A 9,848-nucleotide genomic window follows, 5' to 3' on the forward strand; every position below is an offset into this window, starting at 1 on the left:
TGCTGTTGTTCCAGCCTATTTACTCCCACCCTGCCTGCTCCCATCTACAGCCCTGGCCCCCAGCTATTCTCTCGCTTGCTTCTCAAAACATCTGAGGCAAGCCAACCTAGGGCTTTAGTGGGGTTAGATGGGGCACGTGGAAACACCTGACCCAACCACATCTTTTTTAGCAGCACTCTTGAGACTGGGCTCTAGCGCCCCCTCCTGGCATCTAACCTGACTCCCGTGGCCTTAGTCACCTCCAACTCCCAACAAGGGAATGACTGGCAGGGCCAGCCCTAGCCCCAGGGTCCTCGTCTGAGGGAGACACATGGCTCCATCCAGCCCAGCCCACACACCTTCATTGTGGCTTCCAAGTTTTCTTTTCCACGTCACCTGTGCTGCTTCTTTTCTTGTTTTGTTGACTTTGGTGCTGTCTGTTTGCTTTGGCTAAGCCTACAGCCTCTGCACTCTGGGAACTGTGAGCCTGAGAGACAGCAAGCTGGGTGGGGAGGGTAGGTGGGGAGGGGGGGAATGAGAAACAGGGAGGGCTGTGAGCTGGTTCCCAACCTCAGTCGTGGGGGACACTGCCGTTCACCCCCCAGCAGGTAAGCAGGGTTGGAACGGGACAGGGATGTGTGGACAGGCTTTCCCAGCCTCACCTCGAGCAGGCCTTGGCCTGTAACATTAATTTGTTTTGAAGCTCAGCCCCAGGATTCTAAATGCCTCACTTCTCCAAGAGATTTGAACACTCCTTGTAGAGCAAGTGCAAATTCTCTGGAGATGGTTACCTGCTTTCAACCCTTAGTCCTTCAACAGAACAACTCAAAAAATGCTGCCTTTCCCCGTGTGAAGGCCCCAGGACCAAGCCTTCCTGAGTTACCAAACACCTCCATGAGAATCTGTCGCCCAAGAGCCTCGGAGGTGGCCCCGCAGGGATGATTGCCCCTCCACATTTTACAGTGAGAAAGTTGAGCCCCAGGGAAGGTAAAGGAATATCTCCAAAGTCACTAAGTGAGAGCCTGGAGTAGAACCCAATCTTCCTGGCTCCTAACCCAGGCTCTTTGCCCCACTTGAAGCAACTCTCAGATCAGGGAGCATGATGGGAAGGTGGTACCAGGCCCCCGGCGCTGTGGCAGGGGCCAGCACACTCAGACAAACAAGGGTATGCACGCACACTGCGTGCCAGTGCGCACAGAGCCACACAAAGCAGGGGCATGGACATCTGGGGCTGCCATGCTTTCTTCAGATCCCAGCAAACCAGGCACCGCGTGGACCTTTCTGTACTTCCCGCCTGCAGAGGAGGTGAAAGTCCTGGCTCAATGCCCACCTGCCATACTCACTGCTCCTGGCCTGCCTGTATTCTGTGGGTGTGCATGCCCTCTCAGGGTTAGGATGGGGCAGCCACCTTGGCCTGCAGCCACAGGCTTAAGGGATAAGCTTAAAGAAACTGCAGCTGTCACCATGGGCTTAGAGAGCCGGGCTCTGCCAGCTGGTCCAGTCAAGCCTTCCTTGGGGAAAATAAACTGTCATCAGGGAACCCTCCTCAACAGCCACCCACCCAGGCCTCCTCCTCTGATGGCTCAGGAGCCTCCGAAGCAGCATCCCTCTTTCAGGGCGACACCGGCACCCATGCACATGTGCTCTGGGAAGAGCTGTGTGTTCCCCCGACGACCCCCACCTGATGCCACATGCACCCTCCACATCTGTGGCCCACATCTTTGCATGGCCCACATGGGCTGTGTGCACAGGGGCTTCCCAGCCTGTATGCACAGACATGGGCACACATCTCAGACTCAGGCATGTAACACAGCATATACCCTATATAGATGAACACACAGGTACTCCATTCTGCACACCCCCTGCCCCTTTCTGAACAAAGGCCACATGATGATGAGGGTGACTCACCTGCTAACCCGTGGGACCTGCTGAGCAAGCCCGATGAGAAGCCCCAAGCTGACAGCTGTGGCCTCAGGGAACCAACACCCTGCGTGGGGCCTGCCTTGCCACCAGCCTCCAGAACCCCCAACCCTCTAGTTCCACCCTTACTACCTCTTGCCCTCAACCAGGACTCGTGACACAAAGCCTCCTCTGTTCCCTTCAAATGCGTGTGTGTATCTGACCTGTCATCTGTCGCTGTACCCAAAGGGCTACCATCAAACTTTTGCTGTTAAATATAGATGCCCTAGGGGAAAAGTCAGGATGGCAGCAGGACCCACCCTCTCTCCTCTCCCCTGTCCAAACCCCATGCCTCCTATCTGTGCCCCTTCCATGGAAGCCCTTCTGTCGATGATAATTCACACCTCTCGTTAGCTCGCATACACTTGAGCCAAGAGCCCTACTATGGGCCCAGACAGGCTCTGTCCACTCTTACCCTCTCTCACCTGTGTATTTCTGCTTAAGAGCTTGTGCCCAAGACTGGGAGCTCCTTGAGAACGGAAGAGCAGTCTACAAACAGAGAGAACGAGGAGGTCAGAGTGGTCAGGTGAGTGTGTTATCCACTAGATGGTGGAAGCTAGTAAAGCCCATCCACCCTGGCTCCTCATACCCCATTACCACTGAGTCAAGTCCTACTGGGTCTGAAGAATGTCCTCAAGCTCCTACTATATGCCAGGCGTATCTGTCAATACATGATCAACTTTGTACATGCATTAAAATTGAGAAACATCACTCCGGGTCTCACCATCTTTTGAGTCTGAAAATATAACATATAGTGAGTGGTTAAGAGTGTGGCTTCTGAAGCCAGACTCTTGGGTTCAAATCTCTCTGTGTCTCAGTTTCCTCATTTGTAAGAAGGAGTCTCTACCTCCTGAAACTGTTGTGAATATTAAATGAGCTGATAAGACACATGGAGTACTTTGGAGTGGGCTTGGCCTATAGTAAGTGCTTTTAAGAGTTTGCTACAGTTATTCTTCTTCCCTCCACTAATTCAGTGCCTTATAATGTGTGCCTAACAATTCAATCTTTGCACAGATGCCAAGGCGATCTTCTAAACACAATCTGGTAAGTTCTGTCCAGTGCTCAGAATCCTTCCATGGCTCCCCATGGCCTTCAGGACGCTGTCTGACCCCCTAGCCCAGCTCACAAGGCCCGTCACATCTGGCCCAGTGCTCTAGCCTCGACACCTCCCTTCTCACTTTGTCTTGAACACCCAGACCCCCCTGGACCCTCTTCACCTAGAACCCCTGGTGTGCTGATAAAGGCTTAACAAATAGCTCTCCAGAAAAAATGTGCTCATCTATATACATATATAAGTTTATTATAAATTTTACTGATATAAAGCTGTAAAATAGCACACAATTCACAAATACTAAATATATATTTAAATATAGATACAGATATATATAAATACTAAAATATACTGTGCTCTTTATTGTCAATTCTACAGCATCAATCACTCTGTAGAATGCTTTCTTTGATTTTTGCCAATCCTTATATCTGTAGCCAACCTGTGATTGCAATATGTCCAGGGTTTGACAAAATCAGTCTATGAACAAATACTTGGTTACTATCTGATTCAGCAAAAGAGTCATTCACATCATCGACTAACAAGTATAGTTCCAACATAAATGTTGGTTGATACTTTCATTTGCATTAAACAGAAAGATAAAAGTGAAAGAATGAAAACGTGTTGAAACTTCACTTATTCACCAGGGACACGTGACGATTTTTCTTGAATTAGATTATAGTTTTTAAATATTGAAAGAATGTTTCCTCAAGGTTCTGTGCTATTCACAATGTAATGGCTACAGACATGACAAGCTTTTAAGTTTAATCTGCATTATTAACATTTTCTCCATTACTTTCTTAAGTCTGGACCAATGGTTGATAAATATTTTTGTGAAGCGTCAAATAGTAGTAAATATTTTAGGCTTTTGCAGGCCATACAGTCTCTGTTGCAACTACTTGACTCTGTCATTGTAGCATGAAAGCAGCTATAGACAATATGTAAATAACAAACGTGGTTGTGTTCCAATACAACTTTATTTATGGACACTAAAATTCGAATTTCATATAACTTCCGCATGTCATGAAATATTCTTATGATTTTTTTCAACTCTTAAAAACTATAAAAACCATTCTTAGCTCACAGGCTGGATATGGCCTACAGGCTATTGTTTGTCAACCCCTGTTCCATGCAATCAATCAAAACAATTAATTAAACCCTGACTTGTGGTGTTATTTTCAACGATGTAAATACTGCCACCATGACCTATTTCAAACTACTGACATGATGTCACTGAACAAAGAGTTGAGAAGCTATGAGCAGCAGCGCCCCATTGTATACTTTCTCTACCTTAAAGATTCAAGATGTAAGTAACTTCGAGAGCATAGATAACAATAAAATGTAATAACAAGTAGGAAGTGATGAGTTGGATTATTTATTACCTTTGTTTTAAAAATATTTTATGTAATTATACATTTATATAATTTAATTTTTAATGATAACTGTGTTTAACAGTCTGCAAAAATTTTCAAAACTTAACAATTGGCTCGCGGGGTGGCCGGTTAGCTCTGTTGGTTAGAGCGTGGTGCTAGTAACACCAAGGTTGCCGCTTCGATCCCCGCATGGGCCACTGTGAGCTGCGCCCTACTTAAAAACAAAAACAAAACAAAAAACAATTGGCTCTTGTGAGCTTGTTGGGGTGGCTCCAGAACCTCTGTCGTCCCCCCACGGCCTCCCTGGCCCTTCCAGACTCAGGGTCTGCGTTAGCTCCACCCTGACCTTTCCTAGACTAGATGTCGTGGTTTCTCTGGGTATCCATAGCCGGTTGGGCTTCTCTGTTTCAGAGCCAGTAAGGATTAAACTATCTCATTTGTTTTCTTGCCTGTTTTCCCTGGGATGGGGGAACTCACACAAAGACCAACAATCTTGTTCACCTCTGCATCCCCAGGGCTTAGAACATGCCTGGCAGATAGAAAGCACTTCATAAATATTTGTGTTATGAAATAGGGAGATGCTGAGGAGCCTTGAGGAGGGACCATGGGGCAAAGAGACAGGATTGGGGAAGTGAGAGTCTGATGAGACGGGCTGAAACCAGGGGCTCGTAATGTCTGGGAAGGCAGGCTCAGAATGTTCCCCAGTTGTCATGAAGGCCTTTCAGTAGGGATGTCTGATCAGGCTACTTGTATCCTAAAGCACCACTCTGCCCCCAACGGGTCCAGGCTCCCCCATCTCCACCCAACTCAGCCCAGATTTCAGCCGTCTTTTCTCTTAGCTCCCCAGGACTTCAGGAGGAATTTACAAGGGGGACTCCTTGGTCTTCGGTGACCAGGTCAGTAACACTTTTGTAGGCAAGGACCAAGGAGATTCTCCCATTTCACGGAGGAACAACTAAAGTCCAGGGCTGGGAGGTGACTGACCCAGCCTTAGTCCCAGGACTTCCTCCTTAGCTGCAAATTCCCCAAACTCTGACTGAGGGCTGCAGGCTACCTTGTTTCCCAGGTCATCCTGTCTATTTCCTCTTCCGTCTATGGAAGGGCTGAGTGGTATGGATTTTCCCTTCCTTCCTGGGATACACCCCAAATAAAGAGGCATCTCATCTTCCCTGATGCACCATTACCTGCCCCTCCTGTAGTCTAACCTGAATCCCTCCTGCTTTCATGATACTGCCTTTCCTTCCCAGAAAGGGACTTTGGCTCCCATTCTAGAAGTGAAGTCACTAAGGGGCTGTTCTCTACCCCCAGCCGCTCCCCAGCCTCACAGCAGAGCCAGGACCTAGTCCAACCCAGCCTCAGTCTTCACAGTTCCTGAAGGCAGTCACCAAGCAAGGACAGCAGGTCGGCTGGAGCCACCTCTCCCATCCTTGACCTTTGCCTGAGATCCACCCTCGTCCACCCCCTCTCTACAACACAGACACACACCCTATCCTGGGGCCCAGGCTCCACTGTCCACCTGTCCAGACTCGCTTTCTGTCCTGCTTACCGACACACCCAACCCAGCCAGTCCCCTGTGGTAGAGTGGCTCACTCAGCTCAGAAAGAAGAGCAGAAAGAGGGAGGCTAAGGGGGCAACTTCCCGTCATGCTGTGGCTGACATCCCTTCCCCAGTGTGGGAAATTCCATGAAGAACCCCAGGGCCCAGGTGGGCAAACACCCCACTTTTATGGGTGGGCAAAGTGAGGTCCCAAGAGGGACTTGAGAGTGTGAGCCCTGAGAGCCGGCCCAAGGCCTCAGAGTGCATTAGTGACGGGGACGGGACTGTATCCAGGTCTGGATCCTACGCCATAGGCTCCATGCCTGCACAAGATGGCCTCCTTGCCACAGACAGCCTCCAGCAAGGAGAATCAGAGGGCTCCCGTGAGGAAACTGGGGGTGCAGAGGAATCATAGTAGTTGGGTTCCAGCTCTGGCAGAGGATAATCTTGCCCTACAGAATTTGGAAAGATTGGACACTCCTGAAGTCACTCCCAGACCAGATCTGAGGGAAGGAAAACAGACCAGTAATCAGGGTTCCTTACCAGTGGCTACTAAATGGGGGTGGGAGCAGTCCCTCCTGGGGACAAGCAATAGGAGGCACATCATTGGCAGAGAACTGAAAAACAATAAAACTGACTAAAAGTCAGTCTGCTGCTTGTTACCACCATGGTCAGCAATTCTAAACAAGTCAGTAATAAAATACTTCTCCCAGATAGGGAGGGCCACTCCCACTGCTCCCGCCCCCCGCCCCCACACCACTCTCCCTAACTATATATTTACCCTCAAATTCTGCCTGTCAAATCCACAATATTTCTTAGATCATAAGACAATTTCATCTCTTTTGGAGAATTTACGGGTTCTTTTAGGACATCTTTAAGAAGCTCCTTAGCTTCTTAAAAAGTAGTAATCAGTTTCTACAAGAGTACTTGATTTATTCATTACTCATTCATTCATTCATTCATTCATTCATTCAACAATTATGGAAGCCCTACCAAGTGATTGGTGCTGGATGTGTAATGGAAAATAAGACACAGTCCCAGCACTGGAGGGCTTACAAGGCAGTGGGGAAGCTGGTGAGTAAATAAGAAGCTGTGATGCAGGTATCAGAGGTAATAAGCGCAAGGGCCTGTGGGAGTTAGGGGGAGGGGCACTCAACCAAGCTGGGGGTGGAGGTGGCAATCAGGAAGCTTTCCTGGAGGAAGGCTTGGCTATCCACGTGAACAGCTGAAAGGTGTGAAGGAGTTAACCAGGTGAAGGAGTGTGGGGCCAAATGGATGTTTTCCCCTGGAGAAGAGATAATTCGTGAAAAGTCCTGAAGGAAGCCTGGGAAATGCCAACAGCAAAGTTGCCTGTGGCTGGAGTAGAGTGGGAGCATGGTGACGCTAGAGAGGTGAGCCTGGGGCAGCTCATGGGCATGACCTGTCTTGTACTTGCTCCTGAGAGTGATGGGAGCCATGGAAGGGCTGCGAACAGGGGAGTGGCAGGGTAAACTAGTGTGTTAGAAAGCTCAGCCTGTCTGTAGCTCAGAAGGCATGAATTTGGGGTTGAAGGAGTAAGAGCGGAGCAGAGAAACTGTTTAGGAGGCAGGTCCAGTAAGGAGGGCAAGAGATGATGGTAGCCGGAACAAAAGGAGGAGGGTTAGGGATGGAAAAAGGGGATAGATAGGCTGGAGCACAGTGCCAGGAAACGATTGACACTGGGGGTGCTGGAGCAGGAAGCATGGGGTGACTCCTAGGTGTCTGGTTGGGGTGAGGCCCCTCTCTAAGATGGGAACAAGGGAGGACGAGAAGACTTCGAGCATACTCAGGTCTTCTTGTCATATTTCTGAAAGAATTTCTCAAATTCACAGTCCTTCTTAAATGTGCCACTGTGTGTGGGGTTTCTTTTGGTGTTCTAGATCAAAGCAGCTCCCAAAACACTCTTTCTGTATAGGGAGGGGTCACTCTGAAGAATTAAAGTGAAAATTAGTGAGAGGTGCAAAAAAAAAAAAGGTACATTTAATTAGCTCCATCACACTTTCACTCTTTCATTCAGGCCTGGATCCGGGAGATAGACAAGAAACCTGGCCTCATAGAATTTACAATCCAGTACATCAGAAAGTAATATAAGATTATAAAATACTGACACTTTCACATAAAACATTATTTTTACCTCTTGGTTGTTTTCTTTTACAAATGCATAGCTTTTATTATAAAAGTAGTAATGCCCATCAAAGAATATACGAAAACTACCAGAAATAAAAGTAAATTGCTCATAATTCAGAAATAACACAATGCCTATTAAGCCTTGCACTCCTTTTCATCTTTTAATCTAAGTATTCTGCTGACACAATTGAAAATAATTCTGCATAAACCCGTTTGTGTAATGCCCTTTTCACCTAATGCCATGATTATAGAATAATTATCAACTCCTCAGAACCAGGATTTTCATAACTAAGAGACAAACCATACTGTATTTAATCTATCTTCTGTTATTGGATATGTAGTTTGTTTCCAAGTGCTTGTGTCAAATCAGTGTGAAAGCCCTTGAAATGCTCAAAAATAAATAAAATTATAAAAGGACACCAAAAATATGACCAGGAATGAACAAGTTAATGTATACAGCACTTAGCACAGCGCATGGCACTGTTACGTGCTCAATAAATAGTATTTATTCACTCAACAGGTATTCATGAGCCCCTGCCAGGAGCCAGGCACTGTGCTAGGCTCTGGGGACCTGGCAGTGACTGAGACAGACACAGTTCCCACCCACCCTGAGTGTCCTGTCTGGTGGGCAAGGAGGCCTTAAGCACATGATTATATGAATAAGTAGTTGACCATAAGTGTTAAGTGTCAAGGGACTGGGGGACTATGGGAGTGTATCCCAGAGAGGGGACGGTAACAGTCTGAAGGGACATAAGGGAATTCTAAAAAGGGAAGTAATAGTCAATTTAATAAAAGATTTTAGGTCTAGGCTGGCCTTAGAGCACAGCCAACATAGGCGTGAAATGAAGCACCCCCAGCCAGATCAGAGATCAAAGGTAGGGAGCGTGGCACTTCCAGGTAGGGAAACCCAAAGGAAGCCAGAGGCGGGAAAGGCAGGGGGCAAAGGCTCAGAGGTGGGCACGTTTCAGATGTCTACAGCAGAGGGGAATGCTCATTGCAGGACCTCGGTGAGGCACTGAAGGTAAGGAGGACGTTGATGACAGTGGCAGGGAGGAGGCAGAGATGAGCAATGCTGGCGAACTGACAGGGGGTGGGGAAAAGTAGTGACAGTTCAGAGGACTGAGACGTGATGGAAACTGGGACAGCTGGTGACAGTCAAGGTGACCATCCCTCTCTCCCAGCCCCGATCCAAGGGAATGGAACTCTGCAGCGGTCAGGGCTGGGGTAGAGGCACTTGATAAAGACAGGGTTGGTTCAGAAAGCCACAGCCTTGGGCAGGGGGCTAGGAAAAGGACGACAGGATGCTGCAGACGGTAACACAGCAATGGGAACTGGGTCATATGACAGCATGGTTAAGAAAGGGGCGGTGATTGTAATGCAAGAATGATGATGAAGGTGACAAATGAGTGACAGGGTCAAAGATGAGTGGTGATCATGAAGGTGACCCAGGGATGACAGGAAGTGTAGGTGGTGATGATATCTGTGCTGGTGGCAAACTAAAAACACCCACCCTGCCCCCTCCCCTGTGTTTCAACATCGGAATGGTTTCCTAGGCCTCAGGTCCCATGACTCAGATCCAGGCATCAGCCAACCTCCAGATAAGATCTCCAGGCATAGCCACTGCCAGGGGGGCTGGCTGGCTGCCTTTCCAGGCTGTGCCCAGGCCCATCAACAGACCCAGGCATGGAACCTTAGTGTCATCTCTGCCTCCTCCCTCCTGGGTCCATATCCACCCCAATCTGAGGTCCACCAAGAACCCCCTGAGCTCCCTCTCCATGGAGAATACAACTTCTGCCACAACTGTCCTA

The 9,848-nt window shown here is 48.3% G+C and overlaps 1 non-coding gene across 1 annotated transcript; it reads left to right on the forward strand.

Moving 5' to 3' along the window:
* The first annotated feature begins 4,482 nt into the window (after positions 1–4,482).
* TRNAT-AGU (transfer RNA threonine (anticodon AGU)) lies at positions 4,483–4,556 on the forward strand. Its single transcript has one exon. It is a non-coding gene; the product is annotated as a tRNA-Thr (tRNA).
* The last annotated feature ends 5,292 nt before the right edge of the window (positions 4,557–9,848 follow it).

Source organism: Rhinolophus ferrumequinum, chromosome 12, assembly GCF_004115265.2.
Source record: "Rhinolophus ferrumequinum isolate MPI-CBG mRhiFer1 chromosome 12, mRhiFer1_v1.p, whole genome shotgun sequence".
In the NCBI taxonomy this organism is placed as follows: Eukaryota; Metazoa; Chordata; class Mammalia; order Chiroptera; family Rhinolophidae; genus Rhinolophus; species Rhinolophus ferrumequinum.